The 15,980-nt window shown below is 40.6% G+C and overlaps 1 protein-coding gene across 1 annotated transcript in view; it reads left to right on the top strand.

Annotated features, from left to right (window-relative positions):
- Positions 1 to 15,980, top strand: part of LOC121868768 (suppressor of lurcher protein 1-like) — a 76,382-nt gene that overhangs the window by 30,585 nt on the left and 29,817 nt on the right. The window lies entirely within an intron of this gene.

The following is a 15,980-nucleotide window of genomic DNA, read 5'->3' as shown; positions in this document are numbered from 1 at the left end:
AGGGTCATTCCCACCTAACCTCCCCTCGCCTCACCTCCCCTCGCCTCTCACCTAGCCTCACCTCATCTGACCTCACCTCTCCTCACTTCCTCCTCCATCATCCACCGCATCTCACCTCGCCTTACCTCACCTCACCCCTCCTCACTTCACCTTACCCCACCCCATCTCCTCTCAACCCACTTCAACTTCCCTCCTCTCACATCACCTCACCCCACCTCTCACATCACCTCACCCCACTTCTCACATCACCTCATTTCCACCTCCTCTCACATCTCCCTTACTTCACCTCCTCTCACATCTCCTCCCTTACTTCACCTCTTCTCCTCTCACCTCCTCTCACTTCACCTCACCTCTTCTCACATCCCCTCCTCCTCCATCATCCACCACACCAAGTGCTCGAGTCCCCGCAAGGTATTCCAGGACAGTTGCCTCTGACTCCCGCTCGCTTTTCTCAAACGGATCGATGGATTCTACCGGACCACTCCCTCCCTCCCCCTCTCTCCCTCCCCCCTCTCAGCGCTTACCTACCCACCCTCTCTCTCTCTCTCTCTCTCTCTCATAAATAAACTCGCCAGCTACATAGTATGTAGAAGGAGTCAACACTGGCTCTCTCGATTTTACCAAGACGAACCTTTGAGAAGCCTTCCTGGGTCGTCTCTAGGGATGGGTGGGACCTAGGAGGGTAAAGGAGTAGAGGAGGAGGAAGGGATGGATGGGAGTGGAGGATGGGAAGGAAGGAACCGAGGATGGAAGAGGTGGAAGAAGAGAAAGGGATGGATACAGAGAAAAGAAGAGAGACGGAGGGGGAGGGAAAGTAGGTGGGATACGACAAAAAAGGATGGAAAGACTTGAGATTGAAAGAAGGAAGAAGGAGATGATAAAGGACAGCAGCAAAGATGGAAGCGTTAATAAAGGTGAAGAAGAGGGGGAGGTAGGAGGAGAAAGAACATGACCGAAGGGAGGGGTGGAGGAAGTTCTCTCACCTGTAAAATTATGGAGGTAGGTAACAAAGTGCCACATTTACAGTAGGTAGTAGAATGTGCAATGGGTAGTTTGTGTGGTTGTTTTTGTGTTTGTGTGTTTGTGTGCCTGTGTATATATGTGTGTGTGTGTACCTGTGTATATATATATGTGTGTGTGTGTACCTGTGTATATATGTGTGTGTGTGTGTGTGTGTGTGTCTGTGTTGAATCAGTGTTTGGTAGTCTGTGTTTGTCTTTTCATGTTAGTGTGTAGATGTACGTACAGGGTTATGTGTACGTGTTTGAAGGTAGTTGTGTGTGTGTGTGTGCGTGTGTGTGTTTACATTAGCCTACGGGTGTTTGTTGAGGTCTTCCACTATAGTACCGATGCTTACCTGTGCGGGTGGGGGAAGGATGTGTGGGTGGGGGATTGATGAATTGACATGGAGTAGATAGATGTGGATGGATTAATAATGTGGATGGACTGGTAGATAGATGTGGATGGATTGATAGATAGATGTGGATGGATTGATACATAGATGTGGATGGACTGGTAGATAGATATGGATGGACTGGTAGATAGATGTGGATGGACTGGTAGATAGATGTGGCTGCCCTCTTTAACATCATAGATCTCATTTTTCGTTTTAATTTGTCGTTCTTTGCAGTGTGGGAGGTCCTTTACACTTCAGGAAGTATATTTATTTTGTTTTTCTGTTCATAAAAACAACGTATGTGCATCGTGTGTTTAATAAAGATAATGGAGCTGTTAACCAAATTGCTCGGCGTATCCGTCCTGTTACCGCTGAGCTAAAAAGAATTTTGTGTACGGAACTACTACAGCCAACACCGAAATATTTCCCTCCGTGACCACAAATCTCCCATATCCCTTTACATAAGATTAATATGAATACAAATGTTTTATGAAATGACGCGGAATTTTTTTTTTCATATTTTTCTCAATTTATTTTCTGTATTTATATTTTGAGTTTTATGAAATTACTGATTTTTCTTCATATTTTTCTATTGAATTTCTGTTGCAGGATGTGTTTGTATATTGCGTTTTAATATTTTATTGTACAAGATTGGATTTTCTGATGGCATTATTTACCTCTATTGTACTCTCCTGTTTTAATATTTTACTTATTTTTTTTCAAGTACACTATCATCATCTGTGTACATTATTTTATACATCTTTTTGTTACTCTTTTACATTAACCACTGACCATAGATATTAGTTAGATGCGCCAGACAGTTGGGCATCAAGGCGACGAAATACTGAAGGACTGGACCGTAGCCCCTGTCCACTAACTCACACACTTAATGTGCTTTTATGCAAATACGATAACCCAATAAACCTCGGCTTGTCCCCCCATTTACCAGTTTATTTCATGATTTGTGATTAAATTAATAATAATGATACGTGATCACGAATCGCTCGTACAGTGTGTTAAACATTGATACAGGACACCGCTCATAAACTGGCGCGATGTTGACAGTTTTGAATTACTGTACAAGCGACCACAGTATTTTGTTTAGTTAAGGTCTACGAAAATCCGGGTCCGTTCTGTATAGGGAATATGCACCTAAAACAAGAAATAAAAATAAAATATGATAGATTTAAAAGTTTTTAGTTAATGGACTCCTGATGTGAAAAATTTAAAAATGGGATTTCTGCCGTCAAAACCGATCACGTTGTGGAAAATAGTTTTCAGTAGCGTTTGCATATTTATCTATTTTTTTAGCAGCCTGTAGTGAAATCTGATTTTTTCTTTATACGAAACATTGTTTTCATTACCCGATGTTTTTCCTTTGGGATTTAATTTTCTTTTCACCTTTCAGACACACATTCTTAGTAAATAAATAAATAAAGTAAAGAGGCATAGTACCCCTTGGGTTCTCATATACAGTTTTATAATTTATCAATAAAGAGGAAGAAAATGTATTCTCCCTCGGTATATTTTGTGGTGAAAAATATTGAGGTTGCAATTTCCAAGACGACCTCACAAAAATGTACACAGCTTGTGGCTTGTTATTTACTGTGTTGTGCATGTGCCGGTTTGCTGTTGAACTGCTCCCCTGTTGTCATATCCTGCACATTGGGGAAACGATGGTATCAGATTGTGTGATTCGCTAAGCAGTGGGAGACGAATGACAGCCAAATCGGTCATGATACACATGAGAGAATAATTTACAATATAAAACGCGTTTCATTTGCATCACAATTTACACTTTTTCCCTCTCATGTTTGTTGATTCTGTGGGGTGTTGTTGGTGTGTGCGGTAGTTCAATGAGGGAAGCTATCAGTAGAGGGTGTTTATCTGTGTGGTGATGGTGGCAGTCATGCAGGTTGGTTACCATAACAACGCATAACACGCACTCTGCTCTTTGTAACCTCGGGGTCATGTCTCAAAGGTCACTCTGTAGGTCATGTTAAATAGATGTATCCACGACCACTTCAGTTGTGTCAGTATTGCCTCAGTTACTCTTTCTCTGTAAGTTTATTCAGAGTTGTTGGACAAGTTATGATTTATGCTGAACCTTTATACTCTATAAGTCAGGCTTGATGGGACAATGGTCCGATCAAGCCTTAAAACGCAACTGCCGTTTTTTGGCCAAATAAGGATAAATTAAAATTTTGAACTTGTATAGCTATAGCTTAATAAAGATTAGTTCATAGTAAACATCTGCTCTGTTTCGTTAAGACGCCGTTTACTCTCAAAATATAACCAGATTATACCAATAATAAGTCAGAAAAGTAGGGTGTGTAATAATGCTATTCAACATAGTATTTTGATTATACGATCGTCCCGATGTATAGTCCAATTTGAATTTAAAAAAAAAAATACTGTTTATATACATTATTACAAGACCACAATTAAGTCTTTAGCGTCACACACACACACACACACACACACACACACACACACACAGGAGCCATAACACGGAGTAAGTCAGAGAAGCGGAAACGCGCAGAGTGGTGCAGCGTGTGTTGGTGTTCCTGTGTAGCTGTGATGTAGCTGTGATGTAGCGGTGGTTATGATGGTAGTGGTGGTAGGTGTAGTAGTAGTAGTGCTTATCATAAGGATTGTGGTGGTGGTGGGCGTAGTGGCAGATTGTAATTGTGGTTCTAGTACCCTTGGTTGACTGACTAGCTGGTTTGTTAACTGGCCAATTTGACCACACCTAACCTAACCTGCTGGGTGAGTAACTGGATGGCTGTTCGTTCTTAATGTCCTAAAATTGAATATGAATCTTGTGGTAAAAGACGACTACTATAGCCAGCCTGCACCACCAGGCCCTGGGAAGGGAGGTTAAAGAGGAGGAAAGAAGAGTGAGAATGGAGAGAGGGAAGGTTAAAGAGAAGGGGAGGAGAAAAGAAGAGAGGAGGGGAAAGAAGGGGGAGGGGAGAGAAAGGAAGGGAAAAGGGAAGGATAAAAAGAGAGGAAGAAAGATGATGAGGTGGGGATAGAAAAAAAAGAGAGGATAGAAGAAGCGGAAGGGAAGAAGAGAGAGGAGGACGAATTTAAAGAGAAGGGCAAGAGGAGGAAGAATTCAGAGAGAGGGGGGAGAGGACGAAGAAAGGGTGAGGGAGAGGAAAAAGGAAAGAGGGAAGAAGAAACGATGGATGACGAGGAGAGAAAGAGAGGGCAAAAAAAAAAGCTTGAGAGGGAAAGAGAATGAAAAAGAATGAGGATGAGAGAAGAAAGGGGAGGCATGAGGTAACGCAGAGGAAAGAATTGGAAACGACAGAAAGAGCTCTTGGGGGTGTCAGAAAAGAATTGAGGGGAACATAAGAAGAAATGAAAAAGTGGAAATAGAAAGAAGTGAAAGATAGAAAGGAAGGTAACTTCTATGCCGAAGGGAAATATAAAAGAATTAAAAAAGTAATAATTCGGAGGAACAGATAAAATTTTTGAGATAATATGGCCCTTGTGAATGGGGGTGAGGAGAGGTGAGATGGGACGCGAAGAGGGGAGGAATGAAAATGGGAAGAAATGAGGAGAGAAAGAGTATTATGGGAGGTCTGAGGAAGGAGGGGGAGGCGGGAGGCGAGGAAGCCGAAGTTAGGATCCCACCTGTCACATACAATTAGGCCAGAAGGGTGAACAGGCACCCTGATGACGCTCCGGGGTCAGGTTCAAGATGAGTTTGTCTGAGATAGATAGATACACACACACACACACACACACACACACACACACGCTCACACACTATATTTTCCCCCTCCCACCACCGCCCGAGCCCACGAATATTTCATGAACATGTGCCAATAAAACGCGCGGGTTTGCATTTAGTTACCAGGTACAAGTGTTTTCCACCTCCTGCTCTATCGGTCTCCCTGTTTGTCACCTCCTCCTGCACCTTACTGAGATAACTGCCCCCAGGTGTTGACAGTGTTACGCCGTCTCTTAATTTACTTAAATATCCAGGTTCTAGGCGTAACCAAACAAAAAAGTGAAGTAAATTAAAAGTGAATAAAAATAAATAAAGTAAACCTTTAAGAATTTAATTAATTAAATATTAACACAATAAAGAGCCTCGTAGGCTGTCACAACCAATTGATTCACCATCGAAACTTTCAAGACACAAATGATACTAAACATCGAAACATCAAAAGAATAAAAATAAAGCATTGGATTACGTTAACACTGCATAAGCATATAAAAACTAACACCGAAATCACCTAAAGTGAAACAACACTGAATTACTTAAATGTAACTAAGCAAATACTGATGGACATAAATAGAGACATAAATAGGTACTCACAAAGATATACCACATTGGTGACGACAGGAACAACACAAATAAATTAAGTATAAGTAACAGGTGACGAGTGTCACTCAAAGGATGTGAACTGTATGACAAGAGGACTGAACTAACTCCGTCAGTTGGTGGGTCCTATATATAAGGTCGGTTCCCGCCACGCGACCCGCCGGTGGGTCGTTTAACGATGCAGATGGTCGTTAGAGAACAAAGAATGCTGGTTACAATACAAAATGGGTTTGAACAAATAATAACAGTTAAAACCTTAACAGCACAGGGTTAAGGTGACTAGATTATATAATAGTAAACACAACACATCATTACAGGAATAATATGGAACGACACGGTCGTAACAACAGTCATCCGGTGTAATAAGTGAGTAAGGTTAATCTTCATTCTGGATGGAAGGTTTAGTCTCGTATAGTATATTAAACTTTCGTGTGTTGGTACAAGGCGTCCTTACGGCAGGCCAACTCCTTTTAAAGACCTGTTGAACCAATCTAAAAGGTGCGTACGTTATTATTCTCGATAGTGGAGATACAAGGTGTTGATTGGCTGATTTCTGCTATAAAGAAAAATAGATGAAAAGGGTGAAAATTACTGACTCAACGTAACTAGAAATGTTCGGTAAGAGGAGTAATGTTTAAACTTTCTTTGAACGTGGATTGTAATTCCAGAACTAAACTGGTAAATTAACTAGTGCACAAAAAACTGATCATTAAGTTACTAGGAGGGGAAAACTTGGCCCTCTCTGGCTGGGGTGACCGTGAGGGGGAGAACTTGAGACTCAGGAGAAATATTCCCTGTGGGTTAAGCGAGTCAGTCAAAAGCGTTCATAGGGGTGGTGACCATAGCTAATAATAACTATAGCGATGATGATAATAATAATAATCTTTTAAAAATCGTCATACACGTTTACAATTGGTTCATCGTGTATATAGACAATGCAGATATACAGTTCAACAGGCATATAAGAAAATGCAAGTCTACAATACAGTTCAGTATGTATATAGACACTGCGGGTTAAGTATACAGTTTAGTATGTATATAGTCAATGTAGGTATACAGTTCAGCATGTAGATAGACAATACAGGTAAAGTATACAGTTTAGCGTGTACAGCATATAAACAATACAGGTATACAGTGCATAGACCGTGCAGGTATGCAATTTCCACTGTATACCTGGACAGTGCAGGTAAAGAACAATGGTAAACAGTAAGGCAATTGGACCGAGGATTGCCAACAAAGTCATCAGATGCCTAATTCCAGTTGGGTCCTATAGTAACAGCCATTGGTTCTTATCAGGAAAGAGAAAAAAAATCTCAGATAATCAAATGTTTCATAGTTGTAGCAATATTACAGCAGCAATGACTACAGACACACGGCCTTAAGTATGGGGCGGGTGCTGGGAGTGTTTTGAGTGCATCTCGTCAACTATAATATATTAAATTATATATAGTGGATAAAAAGTTTATTAATTTTATTATTACCACTTTAAACATGTTATGAAAAAACTCGACCCCTTACGTAATACGGTCCATAGCTCTTTACACTCCACCGGACGCTGTTATATCTTGTTTATGCTCGGGAGGTTGGTGGGAACGCCCAAAATGGTCTGTTGTGTTTTCTTAAATTAAAAATAAAGAACACCATTTTTTTACGGTAGTAGTAGTAGTAGTAATAATAATAGTAGTGGTGCCATTTTTTGACGGGAGTAGTAATAGTAATAGTAGTAATAATAGAAGTAATAATAATAGTAGTAGTAATAATAATAGTAGAAGTATTGGTAGTAATAATAATAGTAGTAGTGAAACAGGCTTACTTGGAGAAAATCTGGTGTTTGGTAATGCTACACAGAAAACACCCTTCTCACATCTGATCCAAGCTCTATATTGAACCCGGGACACTATTGAGCGAGGCAAACGCGTTGACTTTTTATTATTACGATCATCATTGTTTAACCCTACGTTTCACTCGACCCCAAACACGCATTAAGAACTTCTCTCTCTCTCTCTTTGTCCTCTCGGCAAAGGTTCCTCTTCCTCCTGCTCTCCCCTTTGCCCTTATCTCCCATTAATTACACTCCTGTTAGTAGTAAGCAAATGTTAAACACCGAAGTGGTGAGATGTATTACACTAGAAACTATTAACAGTCACATAGGGAGGATTAAATCAAGTGAATGTTATGCTTTTAAGGATGGTTCTGTGCAGACAAACGCAGGTAGAACAGGTTGTGCATTTGTAATATATAAAGAAAAGGAGATGATAGTGTCAAACATGCAAAGGCTGAACAACTGGGCCAGCACAACACAAACTGAGCTAATGGGAATCTACTTAGCCACAGACTACCTTAAAGAAAATGGAGGCGATATTCTGTGACTCTCAAAGTGCTTTGAAATCCATGAACAGTCCGTCAGGCTTTATGTCTAAAGTTGCCTGTGATATTAAAAGAAATGTGATACCTGCCATTGAGAACAACTTTCGTATTGAATTTGTGTGGACTCCGTCCCATGTTGGAATTAAGTATCGTGACCGTGCTTATAAACTGGCCAATGAGGCATGTAAGAAAGAAAATGTTGACCGTGACCTTGGCCTGTCCAATGCTGTACTTAAAATCATTCAAGTCAGAATCATGAACTCTGATCTAGAAGAAATGAGAAATGCACAGAGGCCTGACAGTTGTAGCAATAGTAAATATGACAAATTTTGTGACAAGAGGTACCAGAATTAGTCTAGGATACAGACACATCTGGCAAGTTAGTGACTCTGTACCCATACCGGAACACTCGGCATTTAAACTGTGATAAACCTTTAAAGCATACACTTGAACACTATATTATTGAATATGACTCTGTCAAAGACTTCAGGTCACCTGGCTTATTGTATCATGAACTTAGTAATTATTACATTGAATCAGTGGTGCTTGGGGACATTCTTCCTGTATCCAAAATTTGCTAGCCCACACTGATTAGTCATCAATTAGAATATGACTCCTAATGTATAAGCACCACTGTCCTGCGTGGCAGTGAACAGTGATATCACCCACATGATTCTGACCTATATATACTGTTAATGAATATGATGTATTTCTTTGTGTATGAACCTGTCCTTCGTGGCAGTGAGAAGTGATAGTACCCTCAGTGTCAAGACCTGACTGAATTACTCAGAATAGGCAAACTGTACTACAAGCTTTGTCAATAAATTTGTTAACTTAAAAAAAAATTATCTCCCCCGCCCCCTTTCTCTCGCCCCTCCGTGTAAGCCCCCTCCTCCTCCGCTTCTTTCTCCTCCCCCCCCCCTCCTAATAAGCCTCTTGTTCTCCTTTACTTCATCTTGACCCACCTGACCTGACCTTCCCGCCCTCCACTCTTAGTGACTCCTCTACTCCACCTCCTTCTCACCAACACTTCCCCTTCTTCTTCATCCTTCTCCTCCTTTTACCTTACACTATTCCTCCTCGTCTCTCTTCAATCGTCTTCTCCTCCAGCCTCGCCTCTTTTTTCTTGCCTCTTCTACGCTTTTATTTGTTCTCTTTATTATCCTCTTCATTCCTAACCTCACTTCTCATACCTTTGCTCTTCCTCTTACCTTCTTTGTTTCATTTTCTCCTACTTATTCTCTCACCTTGCCTCTTCTCTCTCCTTCTCTTAACTAATGCACCCCTTTTCCTACCCTTCATCTCCCTTCCCATCTTTTGCTTCTTATCCCGTCGCCTCCCCTTGTACCCCCTCTCATTTCCCTCCTGCCCCACCACCCCCGACCATCTTCTCAAGTCATCAAGAATCAATCTCACAACCTGGCCACCGCCCCCCTCCGTCCTTCACCCTTTCTTTCTTCTCTCACCCTTTCCCTCTTACTTTTCCCTCTCCCTCTTCCCTATGAGGCAGATACCTAAGCGATGATGGAGGCGGTCATATCCTCCCCTAAGGACATCCACTTGACATATAATCCACTTGACATAAATCCACTTGATATACATCCGCCTGGCGCACAAGTTTCCAGGAAGGCATAAAGTACTGCACGTTAAGCAGGCTGACTGACACCACAGCTGCCATATATCACTTGGTAGCGACATTTCCTGTTTTATCCGTAGTAAGTATTATATGCATGCATACTAACCTTCCCGGGACATCACGAACTGTATTGATCATTTAGGAAATCATCGGAGCCAATGTACACTTGACACTTTATTGACCGCCGTGAGTACGTTAAGTGGACGCGGCCTTCGTTAACAAGGCCCAACTCTCGCCCTCGTGAACAATGACCAATAACACGAATATCATTGTGTATTCGATTACTCCCCGCCCCTCACCCCCGCCCCTTTCCCACGATGTACACCTGCGACTCCTGTTGTCTCAGTAGGATTGTCAAAATCCTCCAAAATCTTATATACTTTTTGGAGTGAAGAGTTATGTCACTTTGCAAATTAACCTGAAATTCAGCATTTTTCCCTTTAATTTATTCATATCTTTAGAAAGCTATTCACTGATTACTAAGTTCAATCATTTGATTATTTATTCAGCAAATATGTATTAATTATTTTTTTGTAATTAGGTCGTAATTTATGCATCATGTCCTGATATATTCACTGATTATATTAATGTATTAGTATTTAGGTAAGATTAGCACAGTTGACGCGTGAGGTGTTGACCTTTGTATACAACTTTACGTGTTATTGTAGGTTACATAAGATAGGCTCCCCCCCCCCCCCGAATATATATTGTTTCGTTCATCAAATTTATTCACCTCTAATTTTGTGGGTATTTTTGACGGGTCCGGGAAGAAATAAGTCGGATTTGGAAAGGAAAGAAAGGTCATAGGATTAAGACTTTTTTATTGCCTGAATAAAGGTGGGTTAAGATTAGATAATGTTAGGTTAAGGTTTGACCAGATTACAGACACACAGACAGACACAGTCAGTTTACAAACAGACAGTCACACAGTCAGCTCACAGACAGTTCTCAGACTGACACAGTCACAGCCATCGACGTAGACTCGTACCATAAGCTGTGATACAAGCTCGCCCAAAGAGTCGTGGAGGAGATAACCAGAGATAATCTCTTTCCTTTGTGCGACAGTTGCAGACATGAATTTAAAGAGATGGCAAAAACTACCTCTTTCTCTCTCTCACACACACACACACACACACACACACACACACACCCTATAAGCAAGTTGTTCTGAACATAAACTATAGAGCTCCCAGGAAGTAGAGAGAAGATGCGGAAATGTATACCCGTTTCTCTGCTTTGTGCAATAGCTGTATTAAAAAAAATCCCCAGCTGCGGAAAGTGCAATGCCAATACACACCCTTCCTGGACACACGACCTGAGGAATGTGCAGAAAGATCACCTTCTTTTCTCTTTTTTCTGCTGCATATACAAAATTCCTTTAGTTGATAAATGAAAGAATGTGGTGGGAGGTGATTCTCTCTATAATCTGGAACACGGTGGTGCAATAACTGCAGAAACGCGTTTGAGGAGAGTGAAGTGTCCTCATACACACGCTCCTCCCAGAAGCTGTGATGAACAGTGTCCTCCAAATTAATATCCAAGTATACGGGGAGGTGTGGGAAAGTGCGGACAGATTTCCCCCCTGTCTCCATTGTGCGAAGTATCCTCTGTGTGCACAAAGGCAGTAAGGAGGATTGGAGTAGGTATGCCAGCACACACACACACACACACACACACACACACACACATGCTCTCGTCGCACGCTATATAAATCACCTTTAGTTTAATCTGGGAACAAGCTGGGAACTTGAGAAATGTGGAAAAATGAGAAGAAAAAAAATCAGTCCTCTCGTATGTGTGACAGTTGCAAAGAGGACCTCCAGCTGCAGATATGCGGCGGAAAAGATTGGAGGAGAGGAGTCGCAGATGTTTATCTCGCGTGAATAGTGTTTAGTGGTGGTGGGGAAGAGCTGCCGGTTCTAGGGTGAATATGTCGAAATTTCCATTGAACGTGTCGTATGTCGATGGTAGGCGCTGCTGAAGGCTTGTACAGGCGACACGTTTTGTGGTACCGTCTGGCTGGCACTAGCTGTAATAACCTAGGAACAATGGCCTTAAGAATACACCACCTGTATTACACATGAGGAATAACGCTTATACTGTACAGGCACACTCTTAATACACCCTATACACACTCACTGTATATCCCAGTGTAACTCCCGATCATCAACACCACCTTAACACCACCATCTCCAACACTACCCCCAGCACCACCACTACCCCCAACACCACCACTACCCCCAGCACCACCACTACCCTCAGCACCACCACTACCCCCAACACTACCACTACCCCCAACACCACCACTACCCCCAACACAACACCACCACCCACCCAACTACCACAACCCACTACCCACCGCCACCAAAACATGTATATGGAGCAAGTAACAATATTACAAGATGTTATAACCGCTAGACTAAGTTTAAGCTATATGTACCTCTGGCAGATGTGAACAAAAATGAAAAGTGTGCTGCCAGACATGTGGTCTCACTCCAACACTACCTTTTAGGGACAGATGCAAACACTGTATACAATGGCACTGCACTTTATCTTTGATGACAAGATAGCTGATATACTAAAGCTGTATCACACTTCGTATCTTGTTGCCTAGGAAAATTATATGTACCGAACTAAACAAACAATGTACTGGAAATTCTATGTAACACTCAGTGCCATAATATCTTGATCACTGGGGTCTAATGAACACCCTTTGTGGCCTCTACTCTGTAATCCTTTTTGCGCTACCGCACACAGGATGAGTATGAGGTGCACAATAAACTAGCCGTTATTCACGGCAAAATTTAAAAACTCGCCCAATACCACCATCACATACCCAAAAATACACTCACTGTATCCCACTATGTGTATACTCACCCTGCACCACACGAGTCGTGGCTGTGAGAAGGGTGAGGTCGACCTTGGGTGAGGTGAAATACCTGGACGGCGCGAGACGGGAAGGACCCCAAAGGAGGCGGCTTTTGTCAGGGTAACGAGATTTTAATAGTCTGCCTTCCCTCCCCGTCAGCGAGGTATTGGCTGGCAGTCCACACTATTTTCCCGCCATTTAAAGGACAATGTTTGTTGGCAAAAGAAAAGTGTGTGAAATGTTAAATATTTATTATAAATTATCCATAACACTCGTGGAATAGGAAATATTTTGTTACTGCCCCACACTGGGCGAGCGGTAATTGTGGAATTTGTAATAACATTTGTGAGTGTTATGGTAACGGTAATATGGGAAAATAGGCGGCATGAACACGGAGTTAACTATAATAGTTAAGTTGAAGGAGTGAGGGGAGGCAAGCATTGTTGATGATAACAGCTCTGTCGAAACCGCACGATGACGCCTAATGTCATCAGTACTACATCTGTCCTGGGCCTGTCAGTTCAAGACAAGCTATCGAGCTGTGAACACTGTCACCTACAGACTAGTTATAAGACCCGTTACACGTAAGTGTATTCTCATACTAGGCTTTATTATTCTAATATGTTATGTATTGGGAGATACTACAGTATGTATATGCCTGTGGGGTTAACGTGGTATGCGCTACACGCCTTTGTCATATTAAGATTAGAGTGTAGTAAATGCTGTTGCCATTGTATAAAATACGAAGCTGTATCTGTCACTTAACTTGTAATCCACAAATCTTGAGTAATGTGTTAAACGTTAACATTGTATTGACAGGTTTTGACCATTAAACACCTCTGAGTCCAGTGCACGGGTCTTCTTATCCAGACGTCGCGTACTTACCGCTTCATTGGCGGTAACAATGTATTTCATAAATTATATATAGGAAAAATATAAATTCAAGATAAATGACATTTGTGTCTTCCAAAAGAAAGTTCTCCAAGTAGTATACAGAACATGTAAAAGGGAAATCTAAACTTTTGTCTCGGACAAGAAAATATAACTTGGAGTTGGCAAAAAGAGGACGGAGTAACGACACAGAGATAACATTATAGAAAAGGAAACGTGTTTATTATGGGCAAAGGTTTAGTATACGAGATAATTAGGGTATATTTTTATTGATAAATATATATAAAATTTCATATACCGTACACAAAATATTATGTTTGTGCGGTGCTGTTCATATCAGTATTGGCAATGACTAACGGCTTGAAATGATAAAATAGCGTGTTTTACACTGGTGTGTATATATATATATATATATATATATATATATATATATATATATATATATATATATATAATATGCTCATAACAATTAAGAAACAGGTGTGTGTTAGCCAACCTTGACAGTTGAGAAACAGGTGTGTGTTAGCCAGCTTTGACAGTTATTAAACAGGTGTGTTAGCAAGCCTTGACAGTTATTAAACAGGTGTGTGTTAGTCAACCTTGACAGTTATTAAACAGGTGTGTGTTAGCCAACCTTGACAGTTATTAAACAGGTGTGTGTTAGTCAACCTTGACAGTTATTAAACAGGTGTGTGTTAGCCAACCTTGACAGTTATTAAACAGGTGTGTGTTAGTCAACCTTGACAGTTATTAAACAGGTGTGTGTTAGCCAACCTTGACAGTTATTAAACAGGTGTGTTAGCAAGCCTTGACAGTTATTAAACAGGTGTGTTAGTCAACCTTGACAGTTGTGTGTTAGCCAGCCTTGACAGTTATTAAACAGGTGTGTGTTAGCCAACCTTGACAGTTATTAAACAGGTGTGTTAGCAACCTTGACAGTTATTAAACAGGTGTGTGTTAGCCAACCTTGACAGTTATTAAACAGGTGTGTTAGTCAACCTTGACAGTTATTAAACAGGTGTGTTAGTCAACCTTGACAGTTATTAAACAGGTGTGTGTTAGCCAGCTTTGACAGTTATTAAACAGGTGTGTGTTAGTCAACCTTGACAGTTATTTAACAGGTGTGTGTTAGCCAGCTTTGACAGTTATTAAACAGGTGTGTTAGCAAGCCTGACAGTTATTAAACAGTGTGTTAGTCAACCTGACAGTTATTTAACAGGTGTGTGTTAGCTGACAGTTATTAAACAGGTGTGTTAGCCAACCTTGACAGTTATTAAAATGTTAGCCAGTTGACATTAAACAGGTGTGTTAGTCAACCTTGACAGTTATTTAACAGGTGTGTTAGCCAACCTTGACAGTTATTTAACAGGTGTGTTAGCCAACCTTGACAGTTGAGAAACAGGTGTGTTAGCTAACCTTGACAGTTATTTAACAGGTGTGTGTTAGCCAACCTTGACAGTTATTTAACAGGTGTGTTAGCCAACCTTGACAGTTATTTAACAGGTGTGTTAGCCAACCTTGACAGTTGAGAAACCGGTGTGTGTTAGCTAACCTTGACAGTTATTTAACAGGTGTGTGTTAGCCAACCTTGACAGTTATTTAACAGGTGTGTGTTAGCCAACCTTGACAGTTAAGAAACAGGTGTGTGTTAGTCAACCGTGAGTCATGGTAAATGATAATAGGTCTTCTCAAAGTGGTGTGTTTACATTAGGAAGCATATTTATAGCCTTATTATATCATGATAGACAAGTTCCAAGAATTGTAAACTGTTTGTTGTAATGACTCGAGATAAGTTTCCCAACTCTACTATATTACTTTTTTTTGTGTTTAGGTCTTTTTATTGGTAAAATATAATTACCGTATCTTTGTATTCGTTGTTTTGTAATATTATTTTTTATTATACCCTTTAAGGAATAAACAAATATTTACAAATATCACAAAGGAAAACTGTTTGTTATTCATATTTTGTTTCCTGATCATTTATTCAAACATATTTTTCATTCGTTATGAAGTACATGACATTTATCCTATTACTGTTAAAAAAAATATTAAAGTCGCCTTTTCTCTGGCTAGTGATAGCAGCCTCTGCCTGCCGTCTTCCTGCCCACATATTAGAACGTAACTCGCGGAAAAGAATCACAGTAAGCAGTTTTCTCTGTTGTTGACACTTTTTGCGAAAATTTATCTTGTAGTGTGTGGTCTTATCACTAGAAAGCAAAAAATCTGCACTAATTACTTGTTTATTGCATGGATAATTATTTCTCAGTAGAGTTATGTCAAGTTGTCAAGATATGACCGGAGATTGTAAAGTAATCCTCACTTAACCACGAGATAAAATGTTATTTTCATCTCTTTACTAAATGGGGAAGTGGGTCATTGTTTTCGTTACTGCTCTCTACATATCACGTTAATTGAAAGAAACCCATGGTTAGAAAAGTGTCAAGAAGTGGGAAGCAGTTGAAGGTAAGAAACAAGCAGC

The sequence above is a fragment of the Homarus americanus genome, unplaced genomic scaffold (assembly GCF_018991925.1).
Source record: "Homarus americanus isolate GMGI-L3 unplaced genomic scaffold, GMGI_Hamer_2.0 scaffold30535, whole genome shotgun sequence".
NCBI lineage: Eukaryota > Metazoa > Arthropoda > Malacostraca > Decapoda > Nephropidae > Homarus > Homarus americanus.
Note: the sequence above shows the minus strand (reverse complement) of the source record. Positions and strands in the feature narration are given on the sequence as shown.